Genomic DNA, 27,432 nt, shown 5'->3' on the forward strand with positions numbered 1-27,432 from the left:
AGCCTCCTGAGTAGATGGGACTACAGGTGTGTGCCACCACACTCAGCTAATTTTTGTATTTTCTCTAGAGATGAGGCCTCACTGTGTTGCCCAGGCTAATCTAAAACTCCTTGGCTCAAGTGATCCTCCTGCCTCTCAAAGTGCTGGGATTACAGGTGTGAGCCATCACACCTGGCCATGAATGGCTTATTATTTTAAGGAATGTGCCTTTGATGCTTAGTTTGTTGAAGGTTTTCGTTTGTTGAAGGTTCTCATCATGAAGGGATTCTAACTTTTATTAGGTGCTTATTTTTAATCTGTTGAGATGATCATATGGTTTCTGTTTTTAATTCTGTTTATGTGATAAATCACATATATTGAGTGGTGTATTTGAGCCATCCTTGTTTCCCTAGAATAAAACCCACTTGATCACAGTATATTATCTTTGTGATTTGCTGTTGGATTCGGTTTCCTCATATTTTGTTAAGGATTTTTCATCTGTGTTTATTAGAAATATTAGTCTTAAGTTTTCCTTTTCTGTTGTGCTCTTGCCTGGCTTTGATTTCAGGTTAATACTGGCTTTGTAAAGTGAGTTAGAAAGCTTCTTCCTTAATTTTTTTCAAAGCATTTCAGGAGGATTGGTACTAGTTCTTCCTTGTACAGTTGGTAGAGTTTGGCTGTGAATTCATTTGGTCTTCAGCTTTTTCTAGGGGTACTAGGGAGATATTATTGATTCATTCTCACTACTTGTTATTGATATGTTCAGGATTTCGACTTCTTGCTGGTTCAATCTTGGGAAGTTTCCAGGAACGTATTCATTTCCTCCTGTTTGTGGACATACAGTTGTCCATAGTAGTCTGATAATTTTTTGTATTTCTGTCATGTCAGTTGCAATGTTTCTTTTTAAATTTTTGATTATATCTGCTTGAGTCTTTTTTTTAATTTTATTATTATTATACTTTAAGTTTTAGGGTACATGTGTACAATGTGCAGGTTTCTTACATATGTATACATGTGCCATGTTGGTGTGCTGCACCCATTAACTCATCATTTAGCATTAGGTATATATCCTAATGCTATCCCTCCGCCCTTCCCCCACCCCACAACAGTCCCTGGTGTGTGATGTTCCCCTTCCTGTGTCCATGTGTTCTCATTGTTCAATTCCCACCTATGAGTGAGAACATGCGGTGTTTGGTTTTTTGTCCTTGCAATACTTTGCTGAGAATGATGGTTTCCAGCTTCACCCATGTCCCTACAAAGGACATGAACTCATCATCTTTTATGGCTGCATAGTATTCTCTCGTCTTCATTAATATAGCTATTGTTCAATCAATTTTTTGTATCTTTTCAAAGAACAAAAAGAACAAACTTTTTGTTTTCTTGATCCTTTGTATGATTTTTTCATTCTCAGTTTCATTTAGTTCTTCTCTGATCTTTGTTATTTCCTTTCTTTTGTTAGCTTTGTGTTTGGTTTGTTCTTGTTTTACTTCTTAATTGAGGTAAATGAGATGTTTGCTAATTTGTGATATTTTGATCTAGGCATTTAATACTGTAAACTTCCCTCTTGCACTGCTGTGCTTTATCTCAGAGTTTTTTGTATGTTGTGTTTCCCTTTTTGTTTCAATAAAATTTTCAAAATATGTCTTAATTTTGTTGTTGACCTAAATATTGTTCAGGAGTATGTTGTTTAATTTTTTATATTTGTATAATTTCAAGTGTTTGCCTTTAAATTTATTTTTTAGTTTTATTCCTCTGCAGTCTGACAAAATACTTGGCATAATTTATAATTTTTACATTAATTGAGACTTGTTTTGTAGCATACCATGTGGTCTATCTTGGAGAATGTGTCATGTACTGATGAAAAGAATGTGTATTATGCAGTTCTTGGGCAGAATGCTCTACAAATTAGGTTTATTTGGTCTAAATTTCAATTTAAATCTACTGTTTCTTTCTTGATTTTCTGTCTCAATTATCTTTCTAGTGTTGTCAATTGGGTGTTGAAGTCCTCCACTATTATTGTATTGTTGTCTGTCTCTTTTAGGTCTGGTAATATTTGTTTCATGAATCTGAGTGCTCCAGTGTTAAGCGCATGTATATTTGGAATTTTCATATCTTCTAGTGAATTGGTCCCTTTACCATGATATGAGTTTCTTTTTCTTTTTTTTTTAACTGTTGATGATTTAAAGTATGTTTTATTTGATATAATGGTAGCTACTCCTGCTTGCTTTTTTTTTCCATTTGCATAAAATATCCTTTTCCACCCATTTTCCTTTGGACTGTGACTGTCTTTACCAGTAAGTTGAAGATTTTTATCAGTAACATATAGTTAGTTTGCATTTTTAATCCATTTCACCAATTCATTTCTAAGTGGAGCATTAAATTTATTTATGTTCAAGGTTAATCTGAGTGTTTCGTTCCTGTCATGATGTTCATTGTTGTCTAGTTGCTGTGTAGATTGTTTTTTTTTTTTTATCTTTTTGTCTTTTAGTTTGCTTGAATTCTGTCATATTGGTGTTTGATTTCTTTCTCTTCTTCACTTGTGAAATTGTTTTTTATACTTGTGAGTTTTATAGTTTTGTGATTTTATGATGGTGAGTATCAATCTTTTGTTTCCATGTTTACAACTTCACTGAACATTGCTTGGAGGTCTGGTCTAGTGGTGATAAAGTCCCTCGGCATCTGCTTGTCAGGGAAAGACTTTATTTCCTCATTTATAAAACTTATTCTAGTAGGACACAAAAATTAGGATTGACATTTTTTTTTTCTTTAGGCACTTTGAAAATAGAATCCTAATCTTTGCTGGCTTGTAATGCTTCTGCTAAGAAGTTTGCTGTTAGTCTGATGGAGTTACCTTTATAGGTGATAGATGTTTTTCTCCTCCTGATTTTAATATTTTTTTCCTTCACATTGGCCTTAGAAAGTCTGAGGACTGTTATTTCATGATGTATTCAATTATTTTCCTAAATAAGTTTTCCAAACTTTTGCTTGATTTATATGTTTGGCCATATTTTGTACTCCTTTTTTCATTATTTTTAATTCATTTTTAAAAAATGTTTTTGTCTTACTGGATTAATCCAAAAGATTTTTCTTCAAGTTCTGAGATTTATTTTCTTCTGATTCATCTAGTCTGTTGCTGAAGACTTTATCTATTTTTTGTAATTTCTTCAAGAGATTTTTCATTTTCAGAAGTTCTTTTTGATGTTTTAAAAATCTGTTTATCTGGTAAATTTGTCATTCATGTTCTAGATTGATTTTCTGATTTATTCATAACCATTTTCAGATTGCTCTTTATCCTAATTGAGCTTCTTTAAAAATCAGTATTTTGAATTCTGTATCTGGTATTTCAATAACTTCATTTTGCTTAGGACCCATTGCTGGAAAGTTAGTATGATCCTTTAGGAGTTTCATAAAACTGTTTTTTAAAATACTTTTAGAATTGTTATTTTGGTTTCTTTTCATCTGGAGTGACTGTCACTTCTTATTTTTGAGTGTACTTTTAAAAATATTATTTTTAACTTTTAAGTTCAGAGGTATATGTGCTGGTTTGTTACGTAGGTAAACTTGTATCATGGAGGTTTGTTGTACAGATTATTTCATCACCCAGGTATTAAGTCTAGTACCTGTTATTTATTTTTTTCTGATCATCTCCCTCCTCCCAACCTCTACCCTCTTATAAGCCCCAGTGTGTGTTGTTTCCTTCTGTAAGTCCCTGTGTTTTCATCATTTAGTTCCCATGTATAAGTGAGAGAATGTGGTGTTTGGTTTTCTGTTCCTGCATGAGTCTGTTAGAAGATAACAGCCTTCAGCTTTATCCATGTCCTGCAAACAACTTAATCTCATTCTTTTTTTATATCTGCATGGTATTCCATGATGTATATTTACCACATTTTCTTTATCCAGTCTGTCATTGATGGGCATTTAGGTTGTTAACTCTATTCTGTCTTTGCTATTCTGAATAGCACAGCAATGAACATATGTATGTGTCTTTTTTTTTTTTTTTTTTTTGGAATGGAGTTTCGCTCTGTTGCCCAGGCTGGAGTGCAGTGGCACTATCTCAGCTCACTGAAACCTCCACCTCCCAGGTTCAAGCAATTCTCCCTCAGCCTCCCAAGTAGCTGGGATTACAGGCGTGTGCCACAATGTCCAGCTTTTTTATTTTTATTTATTTTTATGTTTTTATTTTTTTATTTTTAGTACAGACAGGTTTTGCCACGTTGATCAGGCTGGTCTTGAACTCCTGATCTCAAGTGATTCACCCACCTCAGCCTCCCAAAATGCTGGGATTATAGGCATGAGCCACCTCGTCTGGCCAGCATGTGTCTTTATAACAGAAAAATATATATTCTTTTGGGTATAAACACAGTAATGAGATTGCTGGGTCAAATGGTATTTCTGTATGTAGGTCTTTGAGGAATTTCCACACTATCTTCCACAGTAGTTGAACTAATAGACATTCCCACCAACAGTGTATAAGCATATCTTTTCTTCCACAACCTTACTGGCATCTGTTATTTTTTGACTTTTTAGTAATAGCCACTCAGGTTGGTTTGAGATGGTATCTCATTGTGGTTTTTGTTTGCATTTCTCTGATCATCAGTGATGTTGAGTTTTTATCTTTTCATATGATTATTGGTCACATATATGTTTTCTTAGGAAGTGTCTGTTCATGTCCTTTGCCCATTTTTTATTTTTTTATGAGTTTGCTTAAGTTCCTTATAGATGCTGGATGTTAGACCTTTGTCAAATGAAGAGTTTGCAAATTTTTTTTCCCATTTTGTAGATTGTCTGTTTGTTCTGTTGACAGTTGGCTAGGCAGAAGCTCTTGAGTTTAATTAGATCCCATTTGTCAGTTTTTGCTTTTTATGTAATTGCTTTTGGTGTCTTTTCATAAATTTTTTGTCTGTTCCTATGTCCAGAACGTTATTGCCTAAGTTATCTTCCAGGTTTTTTAAAGTTTTGGGTTGTATATGGTATATATAAAGTTTTGGGTTGTATATGGTATACAAAACGAGTGAGTTTCAATCTTCTGCATGTGGCTAGCCAGTTATCACACCACCATTTATCAAATAGGGAATCCTTTCCCCATTGCTTGTTTTTGTCAGATTCAATGAAGATCAGATACTTGTTGGTATGCAGTCTTATGTCTGGGTTCTCTATTCTTTTCCATTGGTCTGTGTGTCTGTTTTTGTACCAGTATCATGCTGCTTTGGTTACTCTTGCCCTGTAGTATAGTTTGAAGTCAGGTAGCACAATGCCTATAGCCATGTTCTTTTTGCTTAGGATTTCTCTGGATATTCGGGCTCTTTTTTGGTTCCATATGAATTTTAAAATAGTTTTTTTTCTAGTTCTGTGAAGAATCTCATGGTGGCTTAATAGTAGTAGCATTGAATCTGTAAGCTGTTTTAAGCAGTATGACATTTTAATGATATTGATTCTTCCTATCCAATAAGCATAAAATATTTTAACATTTCTTTGTGCCGTCTCTGATTTCTTTGGGCAGTGTTTTGTAGTTCTCCGTGTAGGGCTCTTTCACCTCCCTAGTTAGCTGTATTCCTAGGTATTTTAATATTTTCATGGCAATTGTGAATGGGAGTATGTTCCTCATTTGGCTCTTACCTTGACTGGAGGAATGCTAGTAACTTTATTCACATTTATTTAGTATCCTCAGATTTTGCTGAAGTTGTTTATCAGCTTAAGAGTCTTTTGGGCTGAGACTATGGGATTTTCTAGATATAGAATCATGTCATCTGCAGACAGGGATAGTTTGACTTCCTCTTTTATTTGGATGACCTTTATTTATTTCTCTTGCCTGATTGTCCTGGCCAGAAATTCCAATACTATGTTAAATAGGAGTGGTGAGAGAGGGCGTACTTCTCTTATACTGGTTTTCAAGGAAAATATTTCCAGCTTTTGCACATTTAGTATGATGTTGGCTGTGTGTTTTTCATACATGCGTCTTATTATTTTGAGGTATGTTCTTTCAATATGAAGTTTATTCAGGGTTTTTAATATGAAGAGATGTTGACATTTGTCAAAAGACCTTTCTGCATCTATTGAGATAATCATGTTGTTTTTGTCTTTGGTCCTGTTTATGTGATGAATTACATTTAGTGATTTGTGTATGTTGAACCAAGTTTGCATCCCAGGGATAAAGCCTACTTGACTACGGTAGATAAACTTTTTGATGCACTACTGGCTTTGGCTAGCCTCACAAGCAGGAATGATTGTTCAGGGTATGGGAGGATCCACTGCTCTCTGCACAGTGTTAGTGCGGGGTTGGGGCACTGGCGGGGATGGGGCTGGCTGGCTCTGTGCTCATCAAGGCTTGCTCTGCAAAGGTGGCAAGCAGGGAGAGAGGGGATGGACTTCACTTTCATTTGCTAGTGATGCAAGTAAAGCAAAACGCACCCGTGCAGACACATACCAGTCCCATTGCCATGGGCTCAGGGATGCTGCAGTATAGGAAGAGAGCATGCAGGCTAGTGTGTGGCCATAGGGGTCACCTCACTGGAGCTCTCTACTGGTCAGGCACAGAAACTATGGTGTGGGCCCCCGGGGCACTCAAGACTGCCCTGTAAGCAGATGTGGGCAGGCTGGGCCCCTGGGAGAGGCCAGCAGACCAACGGGTGCTCAGGTCCGACCAGCACCGTCTGATGTGCAAGACCGTCCTGCAAAGATCACATCAAACAGTGCCCCTGGGGCTAAAGTCTCTTATGGGAGAAAGTTGAGCCCAGAAGAATGGCTGTCCCTGGCGATGCTCCACTATAGGTGCTCCAGCACCAAACCCTCTGGGCTCCACATCAGCTGGTTGCTGCCCCGCCCCACTTCTTTAAGCAACTCTCCCAGTCATCTCAAGTGTCTGTGGTGGTCGAGGGGTCCCCTCTTGGTGGGGTTTCAGAGCCCGTGGTGAGAGTGGGTTGCTCCTTGCCAGTTCAACTCACCCATTGCCTCAGAGCTCTTGTGGTTAAAAACGAATCCTGGTGCATGATAGCCCATGCGGGTTCCCAACTTTCTCTCCCTTCATCCCAGCTTCTGTGTCTTTCTTCCGTCCACTCTCCGAGTTTATTTTCATTGGGACAGGACTTTGTTTTCCTTGAGGATGTGACTATAATGTATGTTGATTATTTGGCTTTGCTTCTGTATGTTTTCATGGATGATTTGGCTTTGCTTCTGTATGTTTTCAATGGTGACGCTCCGTATGAATTCCTTGGTTATAGATAGCTTTATTGTGGTGGCTCAAACGCTGGTTGTAGAAGTGGTGCACTGTGCATGTGAGCAGTCTCACAGCCTCCTGTGAAGCTGAGGTGGCAGGGTTTTTAAGAACTATATATTTTTCCCAAGTGCCATACTGTTGTGTCCGCAGATTATGTATTGGGTTGTTCAGGCCTACCTCTAGGCCAGTAGGTGGCGCTAGCAGGCAAAAGCTGGCTGTGGAAATAACAGTATGCCTTCTGCTTGATCTTTGTTTACTAGGAGTTCTCCAGTGTCTCAGGCAATGGGCAGGGCCATGGAATGTACCGTCACCCGGGCTCCATACTTAGCTCCAGAGTGGGGGAAATGAAGCTGGGCAGAGCTGGACTGGACAAGATGACACGTGAGTCCCCCAATGGCTGGTGCAAGCACCAGCTTCAGTGGGAGTCCAAGGGGCAGCCACCAAATGCCCAGAGATATGCCCAGGCAAGGAGTTGAGAAACCACTGATGCATCAAGTTCTCTGCACAGGAAGGGAAGGGTGGCCCACGCTTTCAATCCAGGCAAGTAGGATTGGGATCAGCCTCCCTCCCACTCCTCAGAATCTGCAGAGTTCAGTCTCTTTCCTAAGAGAGCAAGATGAGGTACCCTGCAATGTCACACACAGACTGGTCCCCAGGTACAAAGCTGTTGCTGTCTGCAGTCTTGCCACCCAGGCAAAACTGTGGCTCCAGCAAAATCTCCTCCTGCTCTAGTCCCATGAGGAAGAGAGCCCAATTCCAGTGCCTGCAGCTGGAGTACATTCCACACTTGCCTCTCAGTTCTGCTGATGGGCGCCCTTCCCATACTCCAAACCAAGTGCTTCAATCTCCAGCCCAAGACTTAAATGTACTCAGTGGCCACTGCAGCCAGATTGCCAAACATTACCTGGGTTGGTATGTGCCTGGATAGAGAATGGCATCCTCCTGGGAAAATGCCTGAAGCCTTTTCTAGTGCCTTTCCTTTTCACAGTCACTCAGCCTCTCCCCAAGTTAGATCCATCACTTGGGAGGGACAAGGTGCTCTTCCATGGCCTGGTTGTACGGTTCCCCAGTTGAAAGGTGGATCAGAGGTACACTCTCTGTCCTTCTTCTATATTGGGGTTACACTCACAGTTCTCAGCCAAATGTGATCATAAAGGCTGCTTGCCCACCTTCTCTTTCCTGGAATCTGAAGTGTACTTCACTTTTCCAATGAATTCTCATTTTCCTTCTTGAATAAAAGATCACTGTGAATCTCCACACACTATTTTGCTATTTACAAGTAGATGAGGCATGCTAACAAAGCCTCTAATCCACCATCTTGGGGAAAAAAAAAGGTTCAACCTTTAATCTCAATAGGTGTTGGATTTTTGTTCAAATATTTTTACATCCATTGATAAGAAAATGTGACTTTTCCTCCTTAGACTATTGATGTGGTGGGTGACATTGATTGATTTTCTAATATTAAACCATCCTTGTATGCCTGGACTAAATCCCCTTGGTCATGGTATATTAGTGTTTTTGTATGTTTTCATATATTCATGGGCATTATTTGCTAACATATTTTTGAGAATTTTTGCATCTATATTTATGATGGAAATAGGTCTGTATTTTCTTTTCTTTTTTATTATCTGTATAATTTTGATATAAGGCTAATCCTGACTTTATAACATGAGTTAGAACGTGTAATCTTCTCTTCTATTTTTTGGCACAGATTGTGCAGATTTGGTATTATTTCTCCATTAAGTGTTTGGTAGAATTTATAGTGGATATATCTGAGCATAGAAATTTATTTTTCAGAAGGCTGTAACTACAAATTCAATTTCCCTAATGGTCATATAGCTATTCAGGCTTTCTAATCTATCTTGTGTAACAAATGAATCACATGCCTATGATTTCAATTGGCTATCCTGGAAACAATGGTGAAATATGGTTTGTTTACTTGCTTTTTCCTTGTATATTTTACTAATTATTTGTCACTCTTGTATTGGTAATTGCTATGGTTTGTGAGAGGATGCTTTGATCATTCAGTTCTTCATGGTACTAAAGGGATCAGCACAAAGATCTGCAGGAAGAACATTTCAAGTAGAAGCTAGAGCTGTTGCAAATGCTCTGGCATATTAGAGGAACAACAACAATAAAAAAGATTAATGCCACTAGAACTTAGTGAACGACAGAGTAAATGACATGGGGAGAGGAAAGAGAGGTAGGACCTTCTATTTTTAATTGTGATGAAAATTATTATAAATCTTTTTTTTTTTTTTCAGATGGAGTCTCACTCTGTTGCCTAGGCTGGAGTGTAGTGACTCTATCTTGGCTCACTGCAACCTCCACCTCCCAGGTTCAGGTGATTCTCCTACCTCAGCCTCCAGAGTAGCTGGGATTACAGGCATGCAACATCATGCTCGGTTAATTTTGTATTTTTAGTAGAGATAGGGTTTTGTCATGTTAGCCAGACTGGTCTGGAACTCCTGAACTCAGGTGATCTGCCCTCCTCGGCCTCCCAAAGTGCTGGGATTACAGGTGTGAGCCATGGTGCCCGGCCTCTCTAATTCTGACAGAAACCATTGGAGAGTTGTAAGCAAGAAAAGTATATCACCTGATTTGTATTCCTAAAATATTACTTTTGTTAATGTGGAGTGGATGGATTATAGGGAAAAATAATTAAGTAGGAAGACTAGATAGTAGGGTATCACAGTAGTCCAGGTGAAAGACTATGGAGAACTGGATTAGAGTTTTGACAGTAGAAATATGATAAATAATTATATTCAGGGTATGTTTTCAAATAGCACCAACAATTCTTGTTAAAGAATGCTGCAAATATATGGCCACAAAAGTTGTCTTGCCCAATGTGTATTGTATTCTAATACTATATGTATTATGTTATATATGATAAGATTTGTGTAAATATACATTATAATATAAACATTATTAGTTAAAATCATTTTTCAGTTAAAGCAAGGCTCTGTTTTAATTACAACTACAAGAAGGGATTACAGATGTTTTATTAATATATCGGACAATATGTGGTTAGATAAGTACAAATATTAAAATATAATAATTTAAATATTCAATTAATTATTGCATAGTTTAATAGTGTGATATTGGTGTGCTTTCTCACCAATTCTGTCTAAGTCAATGTTAAACTATACATTTTAGAATTAACTTTCTTTTATGTGATATTCAGAATGATTATGTCAATGATTATTTTATGTTCATGTATTTCTTTGCATTCAGTTGGCAGAAAATGGTATGGTATGGCATTTCACTTAATTATTAGTAAACAAATACATATTGAATTAATTAGTTGAATTATTTTGCCTTGGTTTAATATTAAACGATTTGGTAAGGAAAAACAATATTTTAAAACTAAAACGAATGAGTGAGCAATTCCCTGTTAAGGGTGTTGTTTTTAGCAAATGGAATAAAGCCAACTATGATTATAGAACCAACTTCTTTGCAGAAAGACTAAATAAACTCTCAAAGACGTTCTATTTTCTTTGAGTGAAAAAGGTTTAAGGTAGGGCTAAATAATCATTTAAGATAATTTAACATATCTAACAATTATAAGTAAGGAAATGGGGGTCCCATTACAGAGATTCTTAATCCTATCTAATTATCTATCTACGGATTTTTGAAAGTATTAATGCCTGGTCTCAACCTCAGGACAATTACATCAAAATTGCTAGGAATGCCTAGCATCAGGTTTTGAAGCCCCTTGAATAATTCTAATATGCAAACAAAGTTTAAGCTATGATTCTTAACTTCAGTATATTGAAATTATCTTGGGAGTTTTAAATAACATTGATGCCGCCCTGCCTTCCCAGGAGTTTCTGATTTAGTTGGTTTGAAAGGTGTCCTGGGAATTGAAAGTTGCAAAAGCTCCTCCAGATGATTATAATGGGATTCCCAGGAGGTAACTACTGTCATTAAACCACTGCATGGTTCGCCCCTACTAGGCAGGTGAAGAGAATGGACCTATTGAAAAAAGCCTCACCTGCTCATATAAATACAACATAGACAACATACTTATGATGATAAGACTCTTCTTTAAATTCTAGATGAAATTAATGTCCACTTCATTAGGTTTTGTGAGAACTTACTTAATGTAATATATTAGTACCTTACTCATTAAAAACACTTAATAATGTTGGCTACTATTATTAATACATCAACATCACTAAACTTTAAATGTCTTGTGTGATTTAAGTAAGTCAGTCCGACCTACTCAAAATTGTATGACATCATCCATCCCAGTGTGTGGAACATAAGTAATAAGTATGTGTTGAAAAAACATATCTATGAATGAGTGAGTGAATGAATGAATTGCTATTGCCACTAGAAATGAGAAATAAGGGCAAAGCTCAAAGGTGGAATTTTTGGGAATATTTATAATAATGGAGAAAGAAGAAGAAAGGAAGCCAGAGAACAGTACTATCAGGGAGGGAGAAAGCTGGACTGTAAAATGTTTTGTAAGGCAAGACAGAGATTTAAACAGGAAGATAACCCTACTGTGTCAAATATGGCAGAAAGACTGACATTAGCATTTCTCACTAATTCTTATAAAAATGGTATCAATTCAAATTAGCAAAAGACTAGAGGTTTTATGCTCAAAATAAATTAGTCTACAAACTAAGTTACTAGTAAACAATGATTTTAATTAAAATATAAAGCAAGTCACATTATAAGTAATATACTTTATCAGGCTACTAAAACTCACTGATATCAAGGGCATTGTCATTAGGCTTCCAGCATGTGCTATCCTGACTATTCTGTCTGCTTGTGAGAAATTATTTTACCTATAGTAAGGTTAAATTTAGAAAACTAGACAGAGAAAGTATTGGTCTACAGTATCTTAAAGAGTAGTCTGTATAAACTGACTTATAACTTGCTTTGGCTTGTTTAACAATATAAGGAAAAGTTTTTTATGTTATCAGTTAATATTTCACATCATTATTTTTAATGATTTTATCACCCCCCCGCCTTCAAAACGAAATACTAGTCTTTTTTAGGACAAACAGTAGCTTCAAATGTATTGCAATTATAAACCATTCTGGATCTGAAATCACTAAAGATAAAGATTTGCAAGTATCATGAATATGTTTTCAGAACACTTTTTCTTGAAGTTTAATGGTTGCGTCAATAGGGAAGCGCCGTTTTAAAGCTTGTGATATAAATTCTACTAGAAGCAGTGAAAAGGAGTACTGACTTCCACACATCTTCATCAACACTGTGTTTTGTAATTTTTTTCTTTCTTTTTATGTCACAAAAAATTGTCACATCATGGTTTTAATTTGCATTCATATGCTTAATGCTGGTTGAATCTTTTGGGAGCTGGTTTGAGAATTTTCACACCCAAAGCTGGAGAGAGTGCTGAACCTGGATGGGTGGGTAGTGCCAGGGACTCAGTTGGAATCTGTTTCTACAAAGAAAGAAAAGGCAGTTTAAACTCAGGAGACCAAAAGTAGACATGACAATCTAAAAATGGAGAGAAAAATATCCAAGAATTAGGCCACGGCGAGTGAGCAACCAGAGAGTGAGACTTTGTGGGAAAGTCTTGCCAAATTGCTTTGAGGAAGATTGTTGACTCACAGTGAGTCTCATGGATCTTCAACAGTGTAGAGCATGAGTGAGAAATCTGTACTTCAAATAGAGGTGTAGGCCAAACACTTTCTAAGAATAGAAAACTTAAAGGAACTCCAGTGCATTGATAACATGAGAAGTGATGCAGGAGAGGAATTGATGCTTGGTTCAGAGCAGCTATGTTAGAACAGTAAAACTTGAAGACAATCTAAATACGCACCAATAGGGAAGTGGCTTAATGTTTGGCATATTCATAATTAGTACACTGTTTGGTAATCAAAAAGATGATTTAGATCTAAATGTATTAACACACAAGGATCACCGTGGCATTCCAGGCTGTAAAAATCATGTTGCAAAACAGATTTCTATTACAGACCAATTTATGTTAAACATTTTCCAGTATGTGTATATGTAGAAAAAAGTCTTGAACAATATTTACCAAATAATAAAGCAAAATTGGCTAAGAAGAGGGGATCAGTTATGAGATGGTGAGTAGAGGAATGAAAGGGAATTATAGGTTTTTAACCAAATTCCTTGGTAGTATGATTTTATAAGCACATGTGTTCATGAATAATAAGTATATTAAAAATAAAATATTTTGTTTCTCCTTTATGAATATACTAATATTGCACATTCTTATTACATTGTTATTTTGAAGGAAATATCAAATATGTAATTTGGCATAGACATAAAAGTGAAAACATTCACAATAATTGTCTTTGACTAGTATAATCATAACAACTTCCTATTTTCTTGAATTTTGCATTTTTATGATAAGTATTAGAATAATGCATATGTTGAAGCAGTCTTATTCTGTCTTAGCTGAGGTCTCAAAGACCAAAATCCCTTTCCAAGTGCTGCACTACTTATGCGGGATATGCTGAGATTACAAAATCCATTTCAGCCAATATTAATCCATCTTCCATATTGAAGTTATAAAACAGTAGACGTGAAATAAAACAATGCTCTTAAACTTTAATTTGTGTACAAATCACTTGGGGATCTTGCTAAAATGCATTAGATCTGAGGGGAGATCTGAGATTGTATAATTTCAACAATTTCTTAGGTCGTACTGCGGCTCCACAGACCATACTTCAAGAGTGAAAGGGAAATTTAAGAATACTTTTTGGTGTGCTCTGTGGAGAATAAGAGGAGTGCTTCCTTTTTATATTAATTCCAGGGACAGAGGCTGCAAGATGATCACTAAAACAGCATGACACAGATCTCATAGAGTTAAGGGACGAAAGCACAGGACTCTGACCTATATCTTAAAAGTCTGAAGAGAGAGGCTCTGACTATATTGCTTTAGGCTGCCTCTTGAACACCAAGTGGCACTTTCATTAACTTGGAAAATGTTTGTTTTCTGGTGTCTAGCTGTGATACCTGTCAATCAGAGCTGGCCTGGAGTTATCTTAAAGACCCTCCACCAAGAGGGCCACCTGGATGAGCTAAGCAATGAGTCATAAGCAATCAACCAGAAGGATTCCTCAATCATGTTCTCATGACAGAAAAATTAGTTTTCAAATATGCCACTTCTCAAACATTCCAATGCCCCAGCATAACTCTATCAGTGACATGAATCTGTGCCTTTTACCCAAAATCTCCTTTTTTAAGGGTAGAAACAAGGGCTGGTGAATCTGGAAGGAGGTCAAATGAGGGACGGGGAACTACCCATCTACTTTTTTACCTGAGGTAAACTCAAGCTCAGAGATGAGAAAAAATTTAACTTGGATGTTACAAATTTCAGTTATCACACTAAAATGTATTCTTTAAGATTTTTGAAGTGACCAGACAACTTTCATTATTTAGATGGACTGGGAAAGCAATGGAACTTACACAAAATTTCATTCCAGGGGAGAAAGGAATTGTTAAGCAAACTTAATAGAAAAAAAAAGTTTCTGTTGTTATCTTCATGTGTGTTGTGCCTTCAAAATAACAGGTCATAATATATATTACATTTATAAATCTTAATGTAAAATAGTTATGTTAGAATACTATCAAATATTTCCAAGTGTATGTTCTAGGGGTCTTGATAACATATTAACAGTGGTACTTTGTGAAGGATGTATTAAAATACAGTATTATCCAGGCCATTTTTAAATTGAGTATTTGAGAAAAATTATCTGCAAAATTGCAAACTTTTTAGAATGTTCTCCCACCTCAACTTACCCCTTTACTCCCAGCCACTTCCTTTTCCCAGATCAAGAGGCATCCACAGAAGCCATCTTCATTTATAACCAATCATTCTGATTGTGGCTAATTGCACAAGGGTTGGAAACTTGATCCAAACTGGTTTAATCAGAGTCCCTTCCACTGGAATTTAGAATTTAATCAATGAGAAAAAGAGAGAGAAAGAGAGAGAGAGAGAGAGAAAGGGGGGCTGGTAAATGGATCTATAATATGTAAACTTGATGGCAGTCACATTTCACTAAGTCATTTGAGAGAAATGACACATACAGAAGGCAGAAGAGAGAGATGGACACAGAAAGTATGCAATCTGGTTTCTCAACAATTAATGCGTCCTCTGCAAGAGCAGTGGCTTTTGCTTATGCTACCACAGTTAATTTATATGAATTATAACCAAAATAGTCTTAACTAATGCATAGAGATAATGGATACATTGAAATTAAAGGAAGTGCGAGGTCTCAAAAGACCAGGATTATATATGTAAAATGAAAGCTATTTGTAAAATGAAAGTACTCATTCTTCATTTAAAGGTGTGATCTATACAGTTTTAAAGAAAAAGTTCTTTGGTTCAAGGCTGTAATATTGGGGTGTAAGAATATTACATAAAAGAGTCCATAAGGTATAGAAAAACTCCAGTTTTCAGCAATACACTCAATCTCCCAGAGCAATTGTTCACTTTCTGAAGCACATCTTCCAGTTTCAGAAGGAAACAGACACTGTTGCAGCTCAACCTGACATGAGACCTGCATAGTTTCATTTTCCTAATTTGGAGGGGCCTTTGAAGAAGATTTAATTTCTCATTTAGCTACAGACTTTTATTTTCTAAATATATGTCATTTCATCCACTCCTCTTCATTTAACCTGCCTCCGCCATGATCCATGATAATTTAACTCATCTTAACTATGCTAAATCCCTCAGCAACTGCCCAGTGTTCTTAGGATAAAAATAAAAATTCCTTGCATAATCCATAGAGAATGGCATCATCTGGCCCTACCAATTGCATCTAATATTCTCCTGCTCACTTTATAGAGTTACAGCTTCTTTAATAATCTTTCAGTTTCTCAGGCATTTCAGCTGCTTAGGACACCAGGGTTTTACATAAGCATTTCCCTTTCTTTATGACACTCCTACCTCTCTCCTTCAAACTGTCTTTCTCACTAATACTTCCAAACTCATCTCAAAAATTACCATTGCTAGAAAGCCTTCCCAGACCACCACTCCCTCATCAACATAACTGTTTCCCTATTCCTGCATGCTTCCATTAAATATTTTTATTCTATTAGATTATTTATTGCATTTATAAGCTCCTCTTCCGTAATGTGAATATTCGAATGATATGTGCTACCACTTCCTCCCATAATAGGAGAAAATGTATGTTTTCTGCTCTTACTCTTCATTGCTCATTTTTGTATCCCCAGTGTTCTAGCATAGTACCTAGAGTTAAATTTACTAATAGATTAATATAAAAACTAAACAAATGTGGGTTCAGTATTTAGAAAAATCAATTTTATTGAGATACAATTTATATACAATAAAAAGCACCCTTTCTAGGAGTTGGTTCCACATTTTCTAGATGTTAATTATATTGAACTGAGATTTAAGAGGGGAAATAGTACTTTAAAATTTCTTCACGGAATTTCATCATAAAACCACAGGTACTCTGATTGTAGATCAGAATTTTACAATCAATGACATTGGCTTAGGATAGAAAAATTAGGACAAAGCAATTTCATATGATGTAGATTCCTATGGTAAACTGCGATGTTTCCTATCAATGGGTTTATTGGGTAATATGACAGATTATGTAAAACAAAAGCTATTTATAAAACTAAAATACTCAATTCTTCATTTAAAAGCTCAAAATAAAAGTGAATAATATTTGTGAATAAGAAATGAACATGTCTACCGAGCATGCAAAATCATAGATAAAATGATAAAATATTATAAATATTCATAATAAAGTGCCTAAGAAAAGGACCACGGTATTCACTCTAGTTTTTTATAATTATTATTCCTAAAAGTTTTTAACTATAAAATGTGTCTGGAAATAAACCAAAATAGTGTAATCATTTTTTAAAAATGTAAGTCCTTGTAGGTAATATGATTACATGCTTAGGACATGCATTAAAACTAGTTTATATGTTGTTACAATAAATAAAGTGATTTAACAAATGTGCTATATATTATATCAGTGTACAAAAATTAATAGTCTCATTATATACACTAGCAATAACCATTGGGAAAATAAGAAATAATAACCCATTCACAATAACAACACACCTGTGAAACACCCAGCAATACCTGTGTGAATTAAGAGAACATTAGGCAGTAGCCTGACAGTACTTCCTGTGGGCCTGTGATGGTGGTAGCCATAGGGTGTGGCTGTTCTACCTGTGGAAAGGGTAAGAAGGAATTGAAAGTACTGCATCTCATGGTTTTTGTCAGCACACCCACAGTACAGTAAAACACAGGGTAGACTTCTAAGGTTTTGACTGCATCCCTGGCTCCTAGACAGCAACTCTGGACTCACCTGGGGCCAGGGGGACTTGCCAACCTGAAGGGAAGAACAAAGCCCATCTGGCTTCTCCAAATGCTGATTGTAATGCCCCAGGGCCTTGAGGAAACATAAGCAATAGCTAGGTAGTAGTTACAGCAGGCCTTGGGTGAGGTCTGGTGCAGTCCTGGCTTCAGGTCTGTCTGACCCAGCACAGACCCAGTGGTGGTGGCCACAGGGGTGCTCGGGTCACTTCACCCCCAGCTCCAGGTAGTTCATAACGAGAGAGAGATTCTATTAGTTTGGGAGAAAGTAAGGGAAGAAAACAAGTTTCTGCCTGGTAATCCAGAGAATTCTTCCACGTATTATCCAAGGTCAACAAGGTGGTGCCTCTACAAGTCTGCAAGAGCCACAGTGTTAGTAGGCTCGGGTAACCACATGTTAGTAGGCTTGCCCCTTAATGCAGATATGACTTAGATCACAATACTCAAGATCTTTCAGATATCTAGAAAGTCTTCCCAAAAAGGATTGGTACAAACAAGCTCAGACTGCAAAGATCACAATAAATACCTAACTCTTCAATGTCCAGAAACTGACAAACATCCACAAGCATTAAGACTGTCTAGAAAAACATGACCTCTTGAAATGAATTACATCAGCCACCACAGGCCAATCCCAGAGAGACAGAGATATTTGACCTTTCAGACAGATAATTCAAAACAGCTGTTTTGAGGAAACTCAGTGACATTCAAGACAACAGAGAAGGAATTCAGATAGGAAGTGCACAGAAAAACAAATAGTATAACACTGTAAATGTTGTGTGTAAACTACTCCTAAGTAGAAAGACTAAAAGATTATTCAATCAAGAATAATAACTACAACTCTTCAAGACATAGACAATACAATAAGATATAAATAGAAACAACAAAAAGTTAAAAAGTAGGGGGATAAAGATAAGGTGTAGAGTTTTTAAATTCGTTTTCTAATGGTTTATTTATGCAAAGTATTAAGTTGTTATCAGCTTAAAATAATGTGTTGTAAGATACTATTTGCAAGCCTCGTGGTAACTTGAAATAAAAAAAATACAATGAATATATAAAAAATAAAAAAGTAAGAAATTAAATCATACTAGGGAAAATTGCCTTCACTAAAAGATATAAGAAAGAAGAAAGAGAAGACCAGAAAACAAATGACAAAATGGCAGGAGTAAGTTCTTACTTAACAACATTGAATGTAGGTGAAACAAACTCTCCAATCAAGGATGCAGACTGGTTGAATGGATATAAAAAGAAAAGCCAATGATATGTTGCCTTCAAGAAACACACTTCACCTATAAAGACACATAGACTGAAAATAAACGGATTGAAAAAGATAGTTCATGTCAATAGAAACCAAAAAAGAACAGGAGTAGCTATACTTAAGGCAGATAAAATAGATTTCAAGACAAAAACTATAAGAAGAGACAAAAAAGGTCATTATAAATGATAAAGAGGTCAATTCAGCAATAGAATATAACAATTTTAAAAACATATGTGCCCAGCACTGGAGCACTGAGATAATAAAGATAATATTATTAGAGCTAAAGAAAGAGATAGGCTGGTTGTGGTGGCTCACGCCTGTAATCCTAGCACTTTGGGAGGCCGAGGCAGGCAGATCATGAGGTCAGGAGATCGAGACCATCCTGGCTAACAGAGTGAAACCCTGTCTCTACTAAAAATACAAAAAAATTAGCCGGGCATGGTGGCAAGCATCGGTAGTCCCAGCTACTCGGGAGGCTGAGGCAGGAGAATGATGTGAACCCGGGAGGCGGAGCTTACAGTGAGCCGAGATCACACCACTGCACTCCAGCCTGGGCGACAAAGCAAGACTCTGTCAAAAAAAAAAAAAAAAAAAAAAAATGAAAGGTAAGACTTCAGTACAATAATAGCTACAGACTTCAACACCCACTTTAAGCAGCATTGGATGGATCTTCTAAACAGAAAATCCACAAAGAAACATAGCACTTAATCTTTTTTTTTTTTTAAATAAAGTATCTCTGAATTTTTTATTTATCTTTCTTTTTTTTTCTTCTTCTTCTTCTTCTTCTTCTTCTTCTTATTATTATTATACTTTAGGCTCTATGGTACATGTGCGCAACGTGCAGATAAGTTACATATGTATACATGTGCCATGCTGGTGCGCTGCACCCACCAACTCATCATCTAGCATTAGGTATATCTCCCAATGCTATCCCTCCCCCCTCCCCCCACCCCACAACAGTCCCCGAAGTGTGATGTTCCCCTTCCTGTGTCCATGTGTTCTCATTGTTCAGTTCCCACCTATGAGTGAGAATATGCGGTGTTTGGTTTTTTGTTCTTGCGATAGTTTACTGAGAATGATGATTTCCAATTTCATCCATGTCCCTACAAAGGACGTGAACTCATCATTTTTTATGGCTGCATAGTATTCCATGGTGTATATGTGCCACATTTTCTTAATCCAGTCTATCATTGTTGGACATTTGGGTTGGTTCCAAGTCTTTGCTATTGTGAATAATGCCGCAATAAACATACGTGTGCATGTGTCTTTATAGCAGCATGAAATCATACCGAAATGTAAAGACCATCGAGACTAGGAAGAGACTGCATCAACTAACGAGCAAAATAACCAGCTAACATCATAATGACAGGATCAGATTCACACATAACAATATTAACTTTAAATGTAAATGGACTAAATGCTCCAATTAAAAGACACAGACTGGCAAATTGGATAAAGACTCAAGACCCATCAGTGTGCTCTATTCAGGAAACCCATCTCACGTGCAGAGACACACATAGGTTCAAAATAAAAGGATGGAAGAAGATCTACCAAGCAAATGGAAAACAAAAAAAGGCAGGGGTTGCAATCCTAGTCTCTGATAAAACAGACTTTAAACCAACAAAGATCAAAAGAGACAAAGAAGGCCATTACGTAATGGTAAAGGGATTAATTCAACAAGAAGAGCTAACTATCCTAAATATATATGCACCCAATACAGGAGCACCCAGATTCATAAAGCAAGTCCTGAGTGACCTACAAAGAGACTTAGACTCCCACACATTAATAATGGGAGACTTTAACACCCCACTGTCAACATTAGGCACTTAATCTTATATATAGGATAATCAACCAAGAAACATTGGACCTAATCTTAATATAGACCAAATGGACCTAATAGATATTTACAGAACATTCCATTCAATGGCTGCAGAATACACATTCTTTTCCACAGCACATGGATGATTCTCAGGGATAGACCATATGTTAGGTCACAAAACAAGTCTTAAGACATTCAAAAAAATTGAAATTATATCAAATATCTTCTCTGACTATGATAAAATAAAACTAGAAATCAATAACAGGAGGAATTTGGGAAACAATACAAACACATGGAAATTAAACAGTATGCATCTGAATGATCAGTGGGCCAATGAAAAAATTAAGAATGTAATTGAAAATTTTCTTGAAACAAATGATAATGGAAACACAACGTGCCAAAAAATAACAAGGGTTTTAATGATATGAAAAATTCATTTAAGAAGTAGAAAACCTAGGCAAGGCAGGTGGATCACTTGAGGTCAAGAGTTTGAGCCCAGCCAGACCAACATGGAGAAACCCCATCTCTATTAATAATACAGTTAGCCAGGTGTGGTGGTGCATGCCTGTAGTACATCTACTGGGGAGGCTGAGGCACAAGAATCACTTGAACCTGGGAGATGGAGATTGCAGTGAGCCAAGATTGTGCCACTGCACTCCAGCCTTGGCAACAGAGTAAAACTGTGACACACACACACACACACACACACACGTACATACGTAGAAAACCTAATTACTGGGAAAAATAAATGTCATTAAAGGATAATATTTTTCTTTTCCTATGTATGACAATTTCATATAAAAACAAATCTCAAACATAAAATGCAAATATTGCACATTGTTAAACATACTCAACTTGAAGATACTGAACAGAAAAAAACAGTTTTGGGCCAGGTATGGTGGTTCGTGCCTGTAAGGCGAACACTTTGGAGGCTGAGGTGGGAGGATTGCTTAAGCCCAGGAGTTCAAAGCCAGCCTAAACAACATAGTGAGACCTTGTCTACAAAAAAAAATTAAAAAAAAACCCTAAAACCTTAAGTGACACATCAAAAGCAGTATAAGAAGGAAGTTTATAGCTATCTGTGCCTACATCAAAAAAGAAGAAAAACATCACATAAACAAACTAATGATGCATTTTAAAGAACTACGATAGCAAGAGCCAACCAAACAAAATTAGTAGAAGAAAAGAAATAATCAAGATTAAAGCAGAAATAAATCTGAAATGAAGAAAGTAACATATGAAATCAACAAAACAAAAAGTTGGTATTTTGAAAAGATAAATAAAATTGATATAGCTTCAGTTAGACTAATTAAGACAAAAAGAGAGAAGACCCAAATAAATAAAATCAGAGATGAAAAAGGAGACATTACAACTAATACTGCAGAAATTCAAAGGATTATTAGAGGCTACTATGAACAACTTATATACCAATACATTGGAAAATCAAGAAGAAATGGATAAATACCTAGACATATACAACTGACAAAGATTAAATCATGAAGAAATCCAAAGCTTTATCAGACCAATAACAAGTAATAAAATTGAAGCTGTAATAATAAGTCTCCCATCAAAGAAAAACCCACGCCCGATGGTTTCACTGCTGAATTGTAGCAAACATTTAAAGAACAATTAATATCAATTTTACTCAAACTATTATGGAAAATAGAAATGGAGGGAAAACTTCCAAGCTCATTCTATGAGGCCAGTATTATGCTGATACCAAAACCAGACAGAGACACAACAGAAAAAGATTATAGGCCAGTATCACTGATAAATATTGATGCAAGGATCCTCAACAAAGTACTAGCAAACGAAATTTAACAACACATTAAAAAGATTATTCAACTTGACCAAATGGGATTTACTCCAAGTATGCAAAAATGATGAACATATGCACATCTATCAATGTGACACATCATATCAACAGAATGAAGGACAAAAACCATATGAGCATTTAAATTGATGCTGGAAAAGCATATGATAAAATTCAACATGACTTCATTTAAAAACTCTCAAAAGACTGGGTATAGAAGTTATTAATACATTTCTCAACATAATAAAAGACACATAGCTAGTATCATACCAAATTGGGAAAACCAAAAGCCTTTTCTCTAAGGTCAGGAATGTGACAGCATGCCCGGTTTCACCACTGTTATTCAACATAGTACTGGAAGTCCTGGCCAAAGCAATCAGGCAACAGGAAAAAATAAAGGCATCAAAATTATTCTTGTTTGAAGATGGTGTAAATCTTTTATATTTGGAAACAACTAAATCCTCCACACACAAAAAAAACTATTCAAATGGATAAATGAATTCAGCATGGTTGCAGGGTGGAAGATAAAAATTAAAAAAATTAATAGTTTGATATGCCAGAGAGAGAACAATTTGAAAAATAAATAATTCTATTTACTTTGCAATAGTTACAAAGAAAATAAAATACCTAGGAATTAACCTAACCAAACAAGTGAGAAGTCTCTAAAATGAAAACTATAAAATATTGGTTCAGGAAATTCAAGAGGACACAAAAAATGGGAAAATATTTTCCAATGGAATAAGTGGTACTGGTAAAACATGCACATTTCCAAAAGCAGTCTACAGAGTCAACGCAATCCCTATCAAAATAGCAATGACATTCTTCACAAAAATAGAAAAAAAATCCTAAAATTTATATAGAACCACCAAAATTCAAGAATAGCCAAAGCTATCCTAAGCAAGCCAAACAAAACTGAAGGAATCACTTTACTGACTTTAAATTATACTGCAAAGCTATAGTAACAAAAACTGCATGGTATTTGTATAAAGACAGACATATAAATCAATGGAACAGAATAGAGAACCCAGAGCTAAATCCATACATCTCATTTTCGACAAAGATTCCAATAACATATATTAGGAAATGGACATCTTTAACAATTTGGTCTGGGAACACTGGATATCCATATGCAGAAAAATGAAACTAGACTCTTATCTCTAACCATGTATAAAAATCAAATCAAATGTATTAAAGACATAAATGTAAGACCTCAAACTATGAAACTACTATTATACAAGAAAGCATCAAGGAAACTCTCTGGGGCATTTGTCTGGGCAAAATTTCTTGAGTAATTCTCCACAAGCAAAAGAAACCAAAGCAAAAAAGGGACAAATCGAATCATATCAAGTTAAAGAACTTTTGTATGGCAAAAATAACAATCAACAAAGTGAAGAGACAACCCACAGAATGGGAGAAAATATTTGCAAACTACCCCTCTGACAAGAAATTAATAACCAGAATACATAAGGAGCTCAAACAACTATATAGAAAAATGTCTAATAATCCAATTAGAAAATGGGCAAAAGATCTGAATAGACAATTCTCAGAAGATGTACGAATGGAAAACAGGTATGTGAAAAGGTGTGCAACATAATTGATAATCAGAGAAATGCAAATCAAAACTAAAATGAGATATCATCTCACTCCAGTTAAAATGGCATATATCCAAAAGACAGTCAATAACAAATGCTGGTGAGGGTGTGGTGAAAGGAAACCCTTGAACACTGTTGGTGGAAATGTACCTAAGTAAAACCACTACAGAGGAACCACAGTTTAGAAGTTCCTCAAAAATCTAAAACTAGAGCTACCATACGATCCAGCAATCCTCCTTTTAGCTATATACCCCAAAGTAAGGAAATCAATATATTGAAGAGATATCTGCACTCCCATGTTTAGTGCAGCACTATTCACAATATTCAAGATTTAGAAGCAATCTAAGTGCCCATAAATCAATGAATGGACAAAGAAAATATGGTACATATATACAATAAAGTACTGTTCAGCCATAAAAAAGAATGAGATCCAGTCACTTGCAACAATGTGGATGGAACTGGAGGACATTATGTTAAGTGAAATAAGCCAGGCACAGAATGACAAGCATCACATATTCTCATTTATTTGTGGAATCTGAAAATCAAAACAATTCAACTCATGGAGACAGAATAGCAGGATAGGTACCAGAGGCTGGGAAAGGTAGGGGAGGGGGATGTAAGGAGGAAGTGGGAATAGTTAGTGGGTACGAAAATAGAAAGAATGTATAAGACCTACTATTTGCTATCACAACAGGGTGACTATAGTACAAAACTATTTAGTTGTTCATTTTAAAATAACTAAAAGGGTATAACTGGGTTTTTTATAACATAAAAGATAAACGCTTAAGGTGATGGATGGCCCATTTATCCTGATATGATTCTTATACATTGCATGCTGATATCAAAATATCTCATGCAACCCATGAATATATACACCTACTACGTACCCACAAAAATTAAAAAATAACCTGTTCAAGCATTCTGACAGTATCTTATGTAGAGAAGTATAAAACCATGTGAGCATATATAAAAGAAAAAAAATAAATTGAGAAATATACCATGCTCCTAAACAGAAAAAAACTTGAAAAATATTAATTTTTTCCTGATTAAATTATAGATTTAGCAGATGTGGGAAGAAAAATATTCTGAAACCCATCTGTAAATAAAAATGAGAATAAGATATTTTTAAAAGTTGATATATGAAGGCTGATTGCATTATACAAATAAAACAGTACGAAACTATAATTATTAAATCAGTGCACTTTACAATACAGATATTTATCAATAAAATAAAGTAAAACATGTTTTTTTAAGTAAACATTAGTGTTATTGGTTGAATTGCATCCCTCTCAAAGGATATATTGCAATTCTTATCCTCAATAACTATGAATGTGACCCCATTTGGAAACAGGGTATTTAAAGAGGTAATCAAGTTAAGCTGCATTTATTAGAGCAGGCCCTAATCAAATATGATTGGTGTCCTTATGAAACGTGAAAATTTGGACACACAGTGAAAATGCCACCTGAAGATGGAAGATTGAGTGATGTATCTACAAGCCAAGAAATGCCAAAGACTACAGGCAAAACACCAGAAAAAATGAAAAAGCAAAGAAGAACACTAATGTTTACTTTAAAAAAACACTACCTAGCAATGGGATCGCTAGGTTGAATGGTATTTCTGTTTTTAGGTCTTTGAGGAATCATCACACTGTATTCCACAATGGTTGAACTAATTTAAACTCCCACCAATGTATAAGTGTTCCTTTTTCTCCACAACCTTTCCAACATCTATTTTTTGTCTTTTTATTGATAGCCATTCTGACTGGTGTGAGATGGTATCTCATTGTGGTTTTGATCTGCATTTCTCTAATCATCAGTAATGTTGAGCTTTTCTTATGTGCTTGTTGGCTGCATGTATCTCTTCTTTTGAAAAGCATCTGTCCCTGTTCATGGCTCACTTTTTTAAACTTTATTTTAAGTTCATGGGAACATAGGCAGGTTTGTTAAATGGGTAAACTTGTGTCATGGTGGTTTATTGTACAGATTATGTATGGGTTGTTACTCTCTATGTGCCCATGTGTTCTTATCATTTAGCTCCCACGTATAAGTGAGAACATGCAATATTTGGTTTTCTGTTTCTGCATTAGTTTGCTAAGGATAATGGCCTCCAGCTACATCCATGTCTCTGCAAAGGATATAATCTTGTGGTTTCTTTTTATGTCTGCATAGTATTCCATAGTGTATATGTACCACATTTTATTTTGCTCACTTTCTAATGGGGTTGTGTTTTCTTGTAAATTTGTTTTAGTTGCTTATAGATGCTGGATATTAGACGTGAATGAGATTCATAGTTTGCAAAATTTTCTCCCATTCTGCAGGTTGTCTGTTTACTCTGTTGACTGTCTCCTTTGCTGTGTAGAAGTTCTTGAGTTTAATTAGATCCCATTTGTCAATGTTTGCTTTTGTTGCAATTGCTTTAGGTGTCTTTGTCATGAATCTTCTGCCCATTCCTATGTCCAGAATGATATTGCTTAGGTTGTCTTCTAGGGTTTTTATAGTTTTGGGTTTTACATTTAAGTCCTTAATCCATTTTGAGTTAATCTTTGTGTATGGTATAAGGAAGGAGTCCAGTTTCAATCTTCTGCATATGGCTAGCCAGTTATCCCAGCACCATTTATTGAATAGAGAGTCCTTTCCCCATTGCTTGTTTTAGTCAGGTTCATGGAAGATCAGATTTTTGTATCTGATCTGATAGTGTGCGGCCTTATTTCTGGGTTCTCTATTCTTTTCCATTGGTCTATGTGTCCGTTTTTGTACCTGTACCATGCTGTGTTGGTTACTGGAGCCCTGTGGTATAGTTTGAAAAAAATTATTTTAAATATGCTAATTATTTCACTATTTAATGAAGCACTGCCCAACCATACAGTTAAATAAAATAAGGTATATCTATGAAATTGAATAAAGCCAATAACTTATTTATTCAACAATTATTTATTAAATATGTGGCTGGGCACAATGGCTCATGCCTGTAATCCCGGCAGTTTGGGAGGCTGAAGTGGGCAGATCACTTGAGATCAGGAGTTTGAGACCAGCCTGGCCAACATGGTGAAACCCCATCTCTACTAAAAATACAAAAATGAGCCGGGCATGGTGCCACATGCCTGCAATCCCTACTGGAGAGGCTGAGTCAGGAGAATTGTCTGAACCTGGGAGATGGAGGTTGCGGTGAGCCGAGATTGCAACACCACACTCCAGCCTGGGTGACAGAGCAAGACTCTGTCTCAAAAAAATAATAATAAAATAAAAAAAATTATTATGTACTATGCATCAGACATTGGTCTAGGTTCTCTTAATTGAGCAGTGAATAAAACAAGACTCTACTAGAGTTTTGGGGTATGTGTGTGTCTAAAATCAGGGAAAAAAGTAGACTATAGGAAAAGAAATACTTATCACAGGTAATATGAAGGAAACCAAGTAGACTAGGAAGATACACAGTGATGGAATGAGAAACTTTA

Source organism: Pongo abelii, chromosome 5 (genome assembly GCF_028885655.2).
Source record: "Pongo abelii isolate AG06213 chromosome 5, NHGRI_mPonAbe1-v2.0_pri, whole genome shotgun sequence".
Taxonomy (NCBI): domain Eukaryota; kingdom Metazoa; phylum Chordata; class Mammalia; order Primates; family Hominidae; genus Pongo; species Pongo abelii.